General features: G+C 38.9%; 1 long non-coding RNA gene across 9 annotated transcripts in view; it reads left to right on the top strand.

The window, feature by feature from the left end:
- The window catches only part of LOC134809341 (uncharacterized), a 61,060-nt gene that overhangs the window by 35,528 nt on the left and 9,134 nt on the right, over positions 1-16,398 (top strand). For 5 of the 9 annotated variants that reach the window (XR_010154821.1, XR_010154819.1, XR_010154817.1 and 2 more), the window contains exon 6: positions 10,204-13,036. The exons of 1 other annotated variant lie outside the window; for it this stretch is intronic. This is a non-coding gene — a long non-coding RNA (uncharacterized LOC134809341). Of the gene's footprint in view, positions 1-10,203; positions 13,037-16,398 lie in introns of those variants that run through there. 3 more of the 9 variants (XR_010154825.1, XR_010154823.1, XR_010154822.1) reach the window with 1 other exon arrangement.

Here is a 16,398-nt window from a genome sequence, read left to right as displayed (position 1 = left end):
ACATGTCAATTCTTTGAGTCCCGTACATTCTTTATTTCAATGTTACAATCTTTAAGGCTATTAAAAACCTGCATTTAACAACACCTGTTAAAGTCCCTAATATAGCTTTATTATAAACTGTCTTTTGAGAAGGAACAAAGGAAGACAACAATTGTCTGCGAATGACAAATTTCCAGGATAGTTACAGTTAAATATATGGCTAAGAAAGAAGTTTACTTATCTTCGTGGTTTACAATAACTTTACCCTTAATTATGATTGATAGCATATACTTAGACATTAGAATTTTAGAAATCTCATACAATTTTGGAACATATTAGTATTTATTCACCAAAATATAACTTACAACAATATAACTTTATAGCAATAAAGAAGATTGGACATCATTTTGGCAATCTCATGTGACTAAACATGTCAAGTGATCTTGTTTACCTCTTTTCTGGATATTTCAGGGGCCCTCTGAACCATCCAGAAAGCCAGGCAGCAGTAATGACAATTTCCAGATTGCCATAAATTATTTTGTAAAAATAACTCAAAGGGCAAAAGCCTTTCATCAGCCTTTACTATGATATGAAAATTTTGTTCAAAGCAAAATTTTCCCCTTGCATTAGTTTATTAATGTTAATTCCAGTTCGTTTCCATGAACCCTTATAGATTATCCCGTCTAATCCTAACCAATTTGACCATGAGGTGAAATCTTTACAAACCTTTTGTAACCCTTTTACTAAAGGGCAGATTAGTGTCTTAAGACCTCCTTGCTGTGCTTCTATTTTAATGCTTAATTCATGAAAAGACCGTATAGATGCTATGGGAGAAGATGGTGTAGTGCTTCTACCATGCATTTCATTGCAAGGCAACCCAAAGCCAGTTGGCTTATTTTGTAATCAGCCCATCCCTGATGGGCGTCTCATCTCCCAGTGGGGGATGGGGATGTTTCCTTATCTTCCAGGTGGCCAAGAGCATGCTTCTCTGTTTTGTAACTGCTATTAGCCATCCCTTACTGTGTATTTTCTACCTAGTTATTACACACCAAAGCTCTCTCATAATGCAAAGTAATTTCTGATAACCCCCAAAACTCAAAACCGTCAGATAACACAGTGCAAAACAGAATAAAGCCTTTGATTTTGAGAGGGATCTATCTCCTTTTAATTCCCGGGGTTTCATGAGGAAAACAGGCTTTTTCTGAAAACAGGGTTTGCGGTGCCTCCTCTGTTTTTCCCCAGGAGTCCCATACTACCAGAAGTTATTTTAGGGCTTTTTATGCATACATTAAGAGGGGTAAGACAAAAAACAGAGAAAATAATTCAGTCAACTGAGAAGAAAAGAGCCCTTTTCCAGAAAAGCAAGATTCAAGAAGAGAAAAGCATAAAGGCCTTTAAATATACCTATAACTTGAATATTTACTTTTAATTAAGCTGAGCACTCTTTAAGAAAATCCTTTTAAATCCCTTGTTACTTGACTTTAGCCACACCAAGCAGTTAAGATTTTCGGCTTTTGAACTTTACAGAAAGTACCCTTATAGGTGAAACCAACGAGCCTTAATTAGGTTATGATTTAATTACGAGTGTACAAGGTATTTTTAAAGGAGTGATAGACAGCTTTTGAAACTGTCATTGCAAAACTGTCACTGAGACAGTCAAAGAGATCCCACCCAAACAACTCCATTTTGTTTCCAGGTTTCCAGCCCTCAAGCTGTCCTTGCCCATCTCTGGGTGTAGGCTAAACCAACTTTGGGAGGAGCCTGGTTTACAGTCTATAGTCTAAAACAAAGACGATAACAGCGGCTTCCCAAGATATATTTCCCTCTTGCCTGGGGACCAGTCCAAGAAACTAACCACAGGATTAGAAACCATGGCCCAGGAGCTGGAGGCCACAAGATTTTGACCCTCCCTAAACTGCTCTCAAGATCAGTACTTAAGATATTTTGTAAACCCTGCCCTTGATAGATCAGCTGGCACCACCCAGATTGACAAACTGGCTTATCTGATTTAGCACAAAAAGACAGCCACCATTGTAAAATGGTGGAGACTAAAACAAAGTATTGCCATGCAGTTACAGATGACATTCCCAAAGACATGAAACAAGATGGAGACCTGTAGCCGACTTTGCCACTGACCGCTTTGCTGGACTGGCTTGAACAGCAGGCTTATGGGGTCCTGGGCCTGCATCCTAACCTAAGATTCCCTTTCTTTGACAGAACCATACAGAAAGACATGCAAAGCACACAAGATTGTCTACAGCTTAAGGCCAGCCTTACAAATCCTTTTTCATTAATTATACATTTACAGAGAACATCAACAGTGATCCTTATTATCCCTTTTACCGGTTTGCACAAGGAGAGAGAAGCCAAAAGCCCAACTGGTAAGAAATGTTTACCCTTTTGCCGGCACATCAGGCTTCTGGGTCCACTTTCCCCTAGCTCAACTCTATGCCAAGCATTTTAAGATTTGGCAAATTAACTTTTCCTAGGTTGGAAGAACATTATAAAAGAGATAGAAGCCATTTTAAACCACAAAAGAAGGAAAAACACCTTAGAAAGGAGTTTCAATTAGGGTTGTTAAGAAGTAATACCTCTCTTCCTATTGGGAATGGTGTTTCCCCTATTTCTTTGCCTTCCCTATTTTTCTCTTTTCCCTTCTGGCCCACTATAGGAGACATATTGCTCATCTCCAAAATTTTCTTCTGCTTGCAGAGCTGCCTGTTTTAGCAGCAGTGAGGGTTTGACTTAGCAGCAACAAAACATCCCTCCATATGAGGTCAAATACGTGAGTTAAATTTTGGAAAGCTTCTATATACGTATCAGGGTCGTCAGAAAATCAGCCTCAGTTTGCCTTTACTTGCCTAAGGTCATTAAAGGGGCCCAAAATAAGAGGGACCATCAGATGATTTCCTTGAAAGTTACTTTTTTAATTTTGGGGAACTAGTTTCCCTGGACCTGCCCGATATGGTTGCTAAAAGAGCTGGGTTGATCTTGCAACATTTGCAAAGGTCTAGTAAAAAGACCATACCCTTGTGCAAAAGAAAATAAGCCACTTTTTCTTCAAAGTTTCAAGGTCGAAGGAGTCCCAGTGCTTCAACATACACTCCATGGGAGTGCACATTGAAGACGATCTGTTACCCATCTAGAAAAAGAAGTGAGAATAAAAGCGTCCTTTTAGTCTCCTTCCTTTCAGTATGTGATCCAGGGTGGAGATGAAAACAATAGAGGGCGTCCCCCCAACTATTTTCTCTCTGTTGCTCCGGGATTCCCGGCACCTGCTTAAATGTGCCACCCATGACTGCAGGTGTGACCCTCCAAGCCGTGGCACCAGAGGAACTGAGTTCCTTGGTCACGCTGTCCCCAAGCAATCAGTACTCTGCCTTTTATTTCCCTTTGACCTTCTAGACTTGCGTGGCCTGTGTGCCTTCCAAAACACGGATTTCAAGAAAAACCATGTAATTGGGCAAGGCCCCTTTAAGGGAGGGGGAGTGCTAGATTGAACTGTGTATTCTGCTATTATAGCCCATGCTAAAGCATTTACTCGTGGAAGAATGGTTCTGGTCAACTTCCGGACTCAAAAATCCCCTTACTAATTCAGTACTGTCTTAATGGGAGACAAAATCAATGCCTTAAAGGAACGTAGGAGCCTAATGGCCGTTTTCCTGCCAGTGGGGACAATATCGAGACTAAAATTCGGCTAGGGAAGACATCTTACTCCTAACTGTTAAAAGCAAAAATTTCCCGTTCCCAAAAGAGGCCTAGAGCCTGATTTCTACTAGGCGGCTTAGAAATACCATGTGCTTGCCAGGGAAAACAGAGAGAGAAACATTTATTGAGTTACTGCCTGCCGTGATTCACGATCTTTTCTGACAGACCTGTTTTCCCTGAACTGTAAAGATTCCTGCACATTAAACACCCAGAGAGAGGGTAAGAGACCACCAATAGAAAGTTTGGTGACAGGGTAGCTGGAAGAGAGCCTTGAGATTAAAGGACAGATTTGAAGTTGAGATCCGCTCCATACTCACCAGTCTGATGATTGAATTTTCCTTTTCCCGCCCATGCACCAAAATGATATGGCTCTGATGAGTGGAGGAACACCAGGGTTCTTGTTCCTCAGGCCGGTTTAGATAAAACAACATGGACACACGTGGAGTGGTTTTAAGGAGTGGAGAGTTTAATAGGCAAGAAGGAAGAGAGAAGACAGATGGAAGAAGCTCCCCCTTACAGAGACAGAGGGAGGGGGGCACCAAAGCTGAAAGAGGAGGTCCCCCAAGTTCCTGTTTTTATTAGCCTGGAACTTGATAGTAATGACATTAACTGAAAGTAGGACATAAACTATATATTTTAGTTTAATATGTAAAAGGATCTTCTGCATCACTAAAGAAGAAAAGTGTCTTGCTGGGAATGAGATTAGGAAACAAATTTGGGAAATACCATTGTTCCTTTTTTGTGGAGAAAGGTACCCTGTCCAAAAAAAAAAAGTCTTGCTTTGCTAGATAAATGCACCGTTTTGCCTAAAAACCAGTGTAACATTTTATTCTAAGTCAGAAGTAATTACTGAGCTGCGGTTTTGTGTTCTGTATGTATAATCTCATTTATTGACAGTTCTAACCTAGTAATGAAAGTGCAACAGGAGAATTATAACCAGAAACATCTAACTGTTATATTATACATACATGTACTGTTTAACTGTAATTGTGAAAATGCATTTTGAAAGTTGGAAAAAAAGAAAGGTTGCCTCTATGGTTTGGCAGCTTAATACCGAAAAGTAGACAGTGTGTTGCGGGTCATAGATCATGGGACTCAACATAAAGTCATACAGCTAAGACTTGTTACAGCAACATAATAAGCATATATAGCCTTTCTAAGGTTAGCATAAGGGAAAAAGAGAAGGTAGAGTCTGGAGGAACCAGCCTGCAGGTCTCCTTATGCTCTCTCCCTCCCATGAGTGGTCATACAGAGCGCATTCTTGTAGCAATAAAAATTTGGCAACACGTGTGCCATGTTTCTGCTCGAGAAGCCCATTAGAGACTCGGCACCCGAAGTTTCTATTGTAGGTTGGTCCTGTAGGCACTTTCTGCTTAGCATGTACCAAAATTCCACATTCCCAGAAGGAAAGCAGGTATTCAACATGACCCACTTTTATTTGCACAAACAATCTAGTAAAAGGCCAACCTTGGCAGCAGGTCTTCCTAAGGATACTAGTCTCAGTCTGTGCACATAAGCTGAATGTGTAAAATGGTTAAATACTGGACCCTTCTGTAACTGATCACATGCAAACTGCTTAAGGGCAGAAGTGGGCCAGTTTAATAAGAATGAGTTTAAATACATGATTCCTGTTGTATCTGGGGCATGCTAAAAAATATTGGGAGTCCTTTAGGTTAAGTTAAAGACAATAACCTAAGCTTACAGGATTTTAAACAAAATCTTTGATATATTGGCTGTTTTTGTTTGCTTCCTTTTGCTCTCATACTATGCATAGAGTTACCTGAAATAATTGTGTTAATTTAAAAATTTGGATGTCATTCCTTCCCCACAGTTTACTTGGAAATTGGTGTTCAAATATTTGGAAGGAGCCATTCTTTTTTTTTTTTGAGACGGAGTCTCACTCTGTCGCCCAGGCTGGAGTGCAGTGGCGCGATCTAGGCTCACTGCAGGCTCCGCCTCCTGGGTTCACGCCATTCTCCTGCCTCAGCCTCCCGAGTACCTGGTATTACAGGCACGTGCCACAATGCTCAGCTAATTTTTTTGTATTTTTAGTAGAGATGGGGTTTCACCATGTTAGCCAGGATGGTCTCGATCTCCTGACCTTGTGATCCACCTGCCTCGGCCTCCCAAAGTGCTGGGATTACAGGCGTGAGCCACCGTGCCCGGCCTGGCACCATTCTTTAAGAAAGAAGTACAAGGGAATATTAGATTTTTATTGTGTGGTTTCACATCAGTGTAATTAGAATATAGGAAATTTGTTTAAAATAATAGGCCTTTTCATTTGACGAGATTTAAAAACACAGATTGGCTGTGGTATCTGGGCATAATTTGATATAGATAATAGTATTTTCCTCCATATCGAAAATTGAGGTAAGTTTTATAACCTCTTTGATGCATTTTCCTAGTAGAGTTAAAAATGTTGAAGTATAGCCACCAAAACATTCATGTTGGTTATCCTTTTTTTTTCCTTAATGAAAATGTACTACTTTGGTGGAAAAAAGTTAATAATTTCATTAGTTGGTAGGTGAATAATGAGTGATAGAGACTGTTCTGACACCAATTGTCTGACACCAACTGGGTATCCTGCAATTCATTTCAATTCTGACACTAACTACCCAGAGTTAACACAAACTACCAGGCACACAAAGTGTTCACCCACCAGGAAGCTCCTTGAGCTTTGAGTTTCCAGAGTTTTATTGGCCACATGATTAACTTCCTTCTCCAGCTCCTCTTTAATCTCTGAACATCTGGGGGTGTGGCTAAAAGTTCCAACCCTCTAACCATATGCTTGGTCTGTCTGGCATGGCCAGCTCGTCCTTTCAAACTATGTGAGGGCCTACCTTGAGTCACCCCCAAGTATAAACTCAGATATAGTCCAAAGGGGCTTCTTATGAATAACAAAGACACTTCCATTAATCAGGAAATTCCAAGCCTCTCTAAGCTCTGTACCAGGAACAGGAGACAAAGACTAGATTTATTCTTCATTATATGACAGATACATTTTTATATTTTGCCTCTGGTTTTAGTAAAGTTTTTGTTGTGAAGAACACAAATGACAGATCAAATGAGGGGGCTGTAATTAGCAAGGCTGCAAGGGATTGTGAGCAGTAAGGGAGATAGGGATTTTACTGGAAATCCACCAAAGGAACTGGTATGTAGCTGTGCCTCTCAGTAAGGGGAACTAGAAAGCTATTAGGAAATCGAGGCATCTGGAGAAACTATGTGTGTGTGCCCGCCAACGTGTTCATGTTTGCGCTGCATTTTTGCTTTGTCATCCTCTTGCCTCAGGTTGTTTTGCTCTCTTGTTTGACTTTCTATGCCCTTCTCTACCCTAGGGCTTCTACTTAGAGTTTCTGCTTTCACAGGACTCCTTAGAGCTTAAGTTCTAGTTTATATGTGGCTATGCATATTGAAAACTTGGGTTCTTTTTTTGGAGACAGGGTTGTACAGGCTGTTGCACAGGCTGTATTGCGGTGGTGTGATCATAGCTCACTGCAACCTTGAACTCCTGGGTTCAAGTGATCCTCCTGCCTCAGCCTACCACCACCCCCTGCTAATTTTTGTTGTTGTTGTTGTTGTTAGAGAATGGGGTCTGGCTATGTTGCCCAGGTTGGTCTTGACCTAAGGGCCTCAAGTGATCCTCCCACCTCAGCCTCCTAAAGCACTGTGAATACAGGCATGAGCTTGAGTTCTTATTAACTGTCAGCCTGACTGGCTCTTTCCTAGCTAGGCTAGTCAGCTCGGCTGAGGAGTCAAGGGAGGACAGGCTTATTACTATGGAAAGCACTTCCAAAACATTAAAATGTTTCTCTTTAAAGAGTGTTTATCAATGCTCAAACCTGAACCAGAAAAAGAAAAAAGAAAAAAAATGGAAAAGAGTGCTTAAAATATTAAGGATATTAAGCATGTCAATCCTTTTCTTATTCCTAATACCAAAAGAAGAATTCCTGAGATAAAAGATTGATAAGTGTCATGACATGAAATTTAATTGAGTTTAACATATTTAAGTAAATATTTGACTTTTGATTTTGTAAGATCAGCCGGGAGAAAGGACAAGAGAGCAAGACCCAAGTTCAGGCAAGCTTTTATTAAACCCGCCGCCTGCTTTATCACAGACAAAGGAGGCAGCAGCAGCCAGCTTACAGAATGAGGGGTTTATATTGGGGAGGGAGTTTGAGGGAGTTCTTTGGTATGGCCGCATCCCGGGGTTGTTTGCTGGTTAATTCTGCCACATTATCACCTTGTGACGTTTATGGTACCAGAGATTGTAGGTAAAGTTTGTTTATGCTTCCCACGACCTCCCTCTGTGCGGTCCCGATGGTTTGTAATTAGGGTTTGCTTTATAGCAGCGAGGCCTGATAGGTAAAGTCTGCTGGCTTCACTGCGGCGCCTAGATAAGGGCTTAGAAATGTAAAAAGGCTTGGGGCAGCATGGAGAGGAGTTGCAGAGTGGGGAGGGGCAGGCAGCACCAAGAAGTTTCTTGGGGCAGTTTGTCCCTAACAGATTTATTTTCGGAAAGGAATTCTGAACTCTGAGACCAAATCAGTATATTTGTGTATATTTTTTCATATACTTCCAAAGTCTTTTAATTCTTAATTAACCTGATATTTAAGTGAAAAGGGTTTACTCTTTATCCTAGTTAATTACATATTCCATTTGTTAATGAAACTATCCTTTGCTCACTGCATTGTAAACACATCTTTATCTTTCTTTCTTCAAACATAGAAGCCATAAAATAAGATTCATAAATGCAGCTACATAAAAAATATTTTTAAATATTTAAATATTAATATTAATTTTTTAAAAATAAAATATTTTGTGTCAAAATGCTCTAAATGAAGTCAAAAGAGAAACAAGAAACTGGAAAAAATATTTGCAACACATATTAAGTGCTAATCTCCATTAATATATAAAAAGCTTCTAAAAAAATAAGGAAAATTAAAAGACCCTAGTTAAAAATGAGCAATGGTCATGAACAGATAGTTCCCAGGAAAACCAATGGCACTTTAATATATAAAAGCATGCTTAAGTCATTTATAGGAGAAATGTGAAAAACTACAGAAAGTTAATATTTGAGAACTTTGTTGGCAGGACTGTGGGAAAACTTGCACTTACAGAATGCTGGAATGCAAAATAATATAATACTTATGAAGGATACTTTGGAGATATTTATCAAAGTAATAGTTGCCCTGGGGAATCTCCCTGGGCTCTGGTGGATGGTGGCTGTGGGGCTGCAGTTAGTGCGTCCAGGCCCTGTGGCTTGTTGGGCATGAGGCAGCATTCGTACACCTTCCAGGGTGGCTTTTCTCGCTCAGTTTCTGGAAAGGAGGAGGAAATGCTGCAGCTTCCACAGTACTTTTGCTTAAGACAAAGCCAGGGATCTGGAATTTCAAAAGAGCTGGGGATAGAAGGTTTGAGCTGGCCCCACCCAGCCCTCCATTTGACCTCCAAAGCAGGCTGTTTCCTGCTGCTGGCTGAGTAGAGGCGGCCTTCCTGGAGGGAAGGGAGAAAAAAAAATTAAAGTCGCCTTTATTTGATCTAGTGAATCCTCTTCTAAGAATTATCCTACATAGCTGAAAAAGTGAAACAAGTTGTATATGTAACATTGAAGAATATTTTATAATAGCAAAAGGTTGGAAACTATCCAGGGGCTCATCAATAAGGGACTGGATAAACTGGTAGATTCTCACAATGGAATACTAGAATGCTTTAGAAATGAATGAGGTGGCAGTCTATGCAGTAATAGAAAATTTGAAGGCTATATTAAGTGAACAAAGGCATATAAAGATAATACATATAATGAGTTTTCTTCTGTGGAAGACAATGGGTGAAACATATGTTTACTTATATTTTTTAAACATATAGCACTGAGATATGAAAGCAGTTACCTCTAGGTGCTAGGAGAATGGGGCAGGTGTATCCAGAGTGAGAACAAAAATTTTCTGTATACAATGTTTGGAAGATCCAGGTGATTTGTTTTTCCTTTTGTGTGTGGTAAAATATATATAGCATAAAATTTACCATTTTAATCATTTATAAGTTGCAGTCCAGTGGCATTTCTTTTTTTTCCTTTTTCTTTTTTTTGAGACAGTCTCACTGTGTTGCCCAGGCTGGAGTGCAGTGGCAAGATCATGGCTCACTGTAATCTCGACCTCCTGGGCTCAAGCAATCCTTCCACTCCTTCCACCTCAGCCTCCTGAGTAGCCCGTGCCACCACGCCTGGCTAATTTTATTTTTTTGAGACAGGGTTTCCTTTTGTCACCCAGGTTGGAGTGAAGTGGCACCATCTTGGCTGGCTGCAACCTCCACCTCCTGGCCTCAAGTGATCCTCCCACCACAGCCTCCTGAGTAGCTGGGACTATAGGCGCAGGACACCATTCTCCACTAATTTTTTAATTTTTTGTAGAGATGAGATTATAAGTTGTTTTAAAAAAGTAATATGTGCAAATGGTAAATAGTACAAAATTCAATTTGTACTAAAGTTGTTTTAGTTAAAAGTCTTCTTTCTGCTTTTAGATTCCCAGTTCTCAATCTTCCTTCCTCCTTACAAGATACAAGCAACCTTCAACCTTCCAGAGATGGTCTCTGTATATGAAAGACAATGGTCTTATTATGAAGTCGGCATATTTATAGCTTGATAAAAACTGAAAAATCTGTAGCCTATTTTTAATAGTGATATATAAGGAAACAACATAAATAAAAATTTGGCAACAAGAATCCAGGAGCAAATTTATGATCAATACACAATTGGGCAAGTGGTGTTCATACCAACCATGCAAAAATGGTTCAATTTTAGGAAATCTTTGAATATAGCTTTTAGTAGGTCAGAGGAAATCAGTATCTCAAAGTACTTTCATGATTTAGTTATTTTTAAGTTATTGATCATTTTGGATTTTATTTTGAGGTTGATAGCCATATAATGATTTCACATTTTATTTTAAATGGCTAGCTGTTGTCCCAATACTATTTACTGAAAAATCTACATTTTGCTCACTCTTTTTTTTTTTTTTTAAGAGACAGGGTTTTGCCATGTTGCCCAGGCTAGATTTGAACTCCTGGGCTCAAGTGATCCTCTCGACCCAGCCTCCTGAGTATCTGTGACTGCAGGCAAGTACCCCTGTGCCTGCTCACTTATTTAAAGTTCTACACATCAAATACTAAATTCTCATCTATTTGACTTCTGGACTCACTGGTTGGTGTCATTGACTGTCTTTTCCTGTGATAGCATAGAATTATTTTGATTGTGGAAGTACTATAAATGTTGCTATTTATTGTGCCTCTTGCTGCCTGTCTATATTTAGACTCATTTATGTGATGCCATTCTGTATACTCTAAATTTTTTGGTTCTATTTTAATAATGTTTGAGTCAATGACTTTTCATGACTCTTGACTTCCCTACTTCAACAGTTTACTAGTCTCCATCTTGAATGTTTTTATTAATCTATTTTGTGTTAATTCTACCCAGGTTTTTTGTTTTTCCTTGCTACTATTATATATATTTCTGCCAGGTGTCACATGGTATAAATGCCTATATGGACTTTTGTAACAGAAAATTTACTTACTAGAATTAATGTAGGGGGCTTCTTAATAAGAGTGCATGTAACATAGTAACAGTAGCAGAGCTATATCAGAAACAGTTCTGATAATATTTCATGATCTATAGTTTGTTGCATGCCCATTGCTTCATACTGCTTGTGTTCTTGGTTGAGTCATAAGTAATTTTTATGGGGTGTGTCATGACTGTCATATTCATAGAGAGTTGTCTGCCTTGCCCCATGGTCTTTGCATGGCTTAAACAGGACCCCTTTTCATACACAAGTCATTCAATTTTATGTTTTTAATAGCATCAATTTTAGTGTTTAACATGTGTCTCTGGACTATGCATCAGAATACTTGACTGTTAGTGTGAAATGAAAATTCATGGATATCATAATTTATGTAACATAATTTAACATTTCTTTATTAATAAGACTTTAGATTGTCCCTTTCACAAAAAAATGGTGTGGTTAAAACTTAATCCTTGTGTCTTTTTGTGAGTAGTTCTATGATTTCTATATGATGGCATCCTTGAAAAAGTTGGTAAAAATAAGAATAGTTCTTATTTATTAAAGTTCTTCTCAAATTGCTCTTCCAAAACATTTTAGTTTATACTGCAATGTTAACCATTTTACACTTGCTTAAGTAATTTTCTTCAAATACACACGAGTCCAGGCTATTTAACCTTATTTTACCGCTATAGCACAAAACAGGTTTTCCAAAATTGTCCTTGCACACCTGGGATTTTACAAGGATATTATAAACTTGGTTCAGTTTGACTTACTGAATTTGTAGTAAGTATATTTTAGCACATAGAAAATTCAAAATATGTGTTAATCTGTTTATAGGGTAAATTTTTATGAGGGTGGATGCCATCCTGTTTTTTTTTTTTAATAAATGTTTTGTTTCAGAATGTTTTTTATTTACAGAAAAGTTACAAACATAGTACAGAGAGTTCCCAAATGCTCCACACCCAGTTTTCCCTATTGTTTTTTTTTTTTTGAGATGGAGTCTCGCTCTGTTGCCCAGGCTGGAGTGCAGTGGCGCAATTTCGGCTCACTGCAAGCTCCGCCTCCCGGGTGCACGCCATTCTCCTGCCTCAGCCTCTGGAGTAGCTGGGACTACAGGTGCCCGCCACCGTGCCCGGCTAATTTTTTGTATTTTTATTAGAGACGAGGTTTCACTGTGTTAGCCAGGATGGTCTCGATCTCCTGACCTCGTGATCCGCCCGCTTCGGCCTCCCAAAGTGCTGGGATTACAGGCCTGAGCCACCGAGCCCGACCAGTTTTCCCTATTGTTAATATCTTGAATTAGTATGGTACATTTGTCTCCTTCTCCTTTTTGCCCTTGGTAACCTCTAATCTACTTTCAGTCTCTGAATTTGCCTATTCCAAATATTTTGTATAAGTGGAATCATACAATATTTGTCCTTTTGCTTCTGGCGTATTTCACTTAGCACAATGCCTTCAAGGTTCATCCATGTTATAGCATATGTCAGAACTTTATTCTTTTTTATAGCTGAATAATATTTCATTGTGTGTATATGCCACATTTTGTTTATCATTCATTTTGTTTATGTACCATGTTTTGTTTATATACATCTATTAGTATGTATTTGTTTAGATATACAATTTGCTTATATACCACATTTTGTTTTTCTGCTATCTAATGGATTATGCTGCTCTGGAACATTCATGTGATGCTTTTGTTAATTGCTTATACATTTTATTAAGCTAATGAGCTTGGTCATGGTAACATATAAAATCAAGAATCGTTTAACTTTTGCAATAAAAATCTTGATGTTGACTCTGAAGTAGTAAGATGCAACTTCAATGTACTGGGATTATGAGGCAGCCATAGCGATATTACCACAGGTTTTCCAAAAATTAACACAAATATTTTCTATTCTAGATGTGATATCTTTGGCATCACTGTTCATTCTTTTCCTCCTTGATTAAAGTGAAACAATTACATTAAAATAGTTTTATGATTTAAAAATTATTCTTTTTTTAAGCTGTTATTTTTAATGTAGGTCAGTGTGTTATGTAAATTGATGTCCACTACCTGAACATGTGATGCTTTCTCTTTTATTCCTTGGTATTTCCTCCATATTCTCTGAGGGCCTTCAGTCAATTTTTTTAAAGGAAATAATAAGTTCAAATATGTATCTATGACTTAGGGTTACAAAGAATATTTTCTTTGCCTCCAGTATACTTTGTATTAAAAAAATTATAAAAGGCCATAGGTATTCATTTTCAAATATTTGAAAAAAAAAGGCATGGCACAATTAAAGCATATGCAGAACCAACTTGGATTATTGCTATATTTCTTTCTTTCTAGTGTGTACGGATATTGATGACATTTTTAGGTGGCTCTTAACAAGAACATTTTCCTCTCTTTAGATGTGAATGCATAGAATTCTTTCATTTGGACCAGGATCGTTTTAAAACATTTCCTTTATTTTTTGATTAAATTTTTTTCCTTTTAAATATTAGGACTTAGTTTTTTATTAAATTTGAACATAATATATTTAACATTCTTACGGATACATTTTTGTGGGCATATTTCTCTGACAATTTCTCTTATTACAAACCAAACTTGTTAGTGACCTGATTTTGTGTGTGTGTGTGTGTGTGTGTGTGTGCATGCGCGCGTGTTTTGCATTTCTATTCTTTGTTTTCTAGTTTCATCCCTATGCTAGGACATGGCTGTGTTCGTTTCTCTTTCACTAGATGATTTTAATGACTGTAAGGTTATTCTACGCTTGTAATCTGCTTTTGCAGTACTTTTCCATCAAAAACAACTGTGTTACTTCTCATTTAAATATTTATTTATTTATTTTTGAGACAGGGTTTCGCGCTGTCACCCAGGCTGGAGTGCAGTGTCGTGATCTTGGCTCACTGCAGCCTCTGTCTCCTGGGTTCAAGCAATTCTCCTGCCCCAGCTTCCCGAGTAGCTGGGACTACAGGTGGACACCACCACTCCTGGCTAATTTTTGTATTTTCAGTAGGGACGGGGTTTCACCATGTTGACCAGGCTGGTCTCCAACTCCTGACCTCAAGTGATCTGCCTGCCTCAGCCTCCCAAAGTGCTGGGGGATTACAGGCATAAGCCACTATGCCCGGCCTCATTTAAATATCTCTTAATCATCTTTTACCTGTTTTTCCATTCTAAGCAGTGCATTCTTTTTTTTTTATAGCAGTCTTTTGATAACAATAGTTAAGAGGCCAGGCATGGTGGCTCATGCCTGTAATTCCAGCACTTTGGGAGGCTGAGGCAGGCGGATCACCTGAGGTTGAGAGTTCGAGACCAGCCTGGGCCAACATGGTGAAACCCCGTCTCTACTTAAAAAAAAAAAAAATTAGCTGGGTGTAGTGGTGCATGCATGTCATCCCAGCTACTCTGGAAGCTGAGGCATGAGAATTGCTTGAACCCAGGAGGTGGAGGTTGCAGTGAGCCAAGATTGCGCCACTGCACTCCAGACTGGGTGACAGACTAAGAGAGTCTGTCTCAAAAAAAAAAAACAAAAAACAAGCAAACAAAAACCTCCCAAGAGTTAACATTAACTGAGCATACATTAAATGGTAAGTGTCACACACTGTTCTATGTATGCATAGCTCAGTTTTTAACTTAGGAAGTAAATTCTAATAATATTCCTTATTTTTTTCTGATGGAGTAATTGAGGGCAGCTACTCTCAGTAACATTGAACCCGATAGCACATAGTGAAGACTCATTATCTTTATCAATGATGTGTCAGTTGGAGGTAAAAATTAGGTCCTTTTCAATATGCAGTGGTGACTGTGCTCCTAGGAAGATCAGCCAAGGATACACAGTCCGAAAAGTTTATAGCTTAGGTAGGTAGGATTAAGTGCAGTGCCTCTCTAGTACACACCTGGATGTGACTCTTGTGTCCACATGTTTTTCAAACCTGGCAGGAACAATAACCACATTCAGAAATGACTTCTAAAAAGGCTATTTTTGCGGGCTTGCAGGCATGCACTTGTAGCCCTAGCTACTCAGGAGGGTGAGGAGGGAGGATTGCTTGATCCCAGGAATTCTGAGCTGTAGTGAGCTATGCCGATTGGATTCCTGCACTAAATTCGGCATCAATATGGTGACCTCCCGGGCACGGGGGATCACCAGGTTGCCTGAGGAGGGGTGAACCAGCCCAGGTCGGGAATGGAGCGGGTCAAAACTCCCATGATGATCAGTAGTGAGATCATGCCTGTGAATAGCCATTACACTTCAGCCTGGGCAACATAGCAAGAATCAATCTCGCTCTCTCTCTTTTTTTTTTTTTTTTTAAGAGCCAACCTTAGGGAGAAATGCCTTTTTTTTTTTCTTTTTAAAGGACATTTCTTCTAAGGTTGGCTTGTTTTAGGGATAACCAAACCTACAGATTGTTCTAATTGATATACTCATCTCACCAACACTAATGTTACTATTGTTTTTATTACATTTCAAAGAGGTCATCAAATCAATAAAAGTTCAGAACTTGGCAAGAATGGCTAGCCAGTAAATTCTAGACTTTCTCTTTGAACCCCCATGTCTTACAATGCAAGAATGTAACCTCTTAATTGCTCTATTTGTATTACATTGTCATCTTTGGACTTTCCTGGATACCCTTGATCTCTCTGGTATTTCCTGTTATGGTGAGTCTGTCCTAACAGCCTTATTTATAGACATGTTTTTGCACATTAACCACACTCCATGGAAGAAGCCCTTTAACATGAGACTTGTTCCTAAGTACTCCACTGGCTTACCAAGTATAGGATTACCCTTTGATTACTTTATCTGGCTACCAGGACAGAGAGATTCTTGGGAGCCAACCAGCCATCAGGTCAACTATTTTGCTACAGATACTGCTTTCTGGGTTTAGTCCCCTGTACTTTCAGGTCTTCAGCTTCAATTTGACTTCCTGGCTTCTTCAGTGAGGATTTTAGAGTTATGTCAGGTGAGGAATCAATCCATCCAGTCTGAAATGTTGCTGGGAGGAGGGCTGTCTTTCTGTAACAGGGGAAAGTTTTATTTATTTGAACTACAGAATAAGTTATAGACTATAATGCATTGTACAATTGTTTGATTTTAAAGAAAACTCATTATAGCTTTACTGTTCCAAAACTGAACATCTTATGTCTGCATTCCTATTTATTTATGATCTACTCTGGGCCTTG

This window comes from Pan troglodytes, chromosome X (assembly GCF_028858775.2).
Source record: "Pan troglodytes isolate AG18354 chromosome X, NHGRI_mPanTro3-v2.0_pri, whole genome shotgun sequence".
Lineage (NCBI taxonomy): Eukaryota > Metazoa > Chordata > Mammalia > Primates > Hominidae > Pan > Pan troglodytes.
This window is presented reverse-complemented; position numbering and strand designations above follow the sequence as displayed.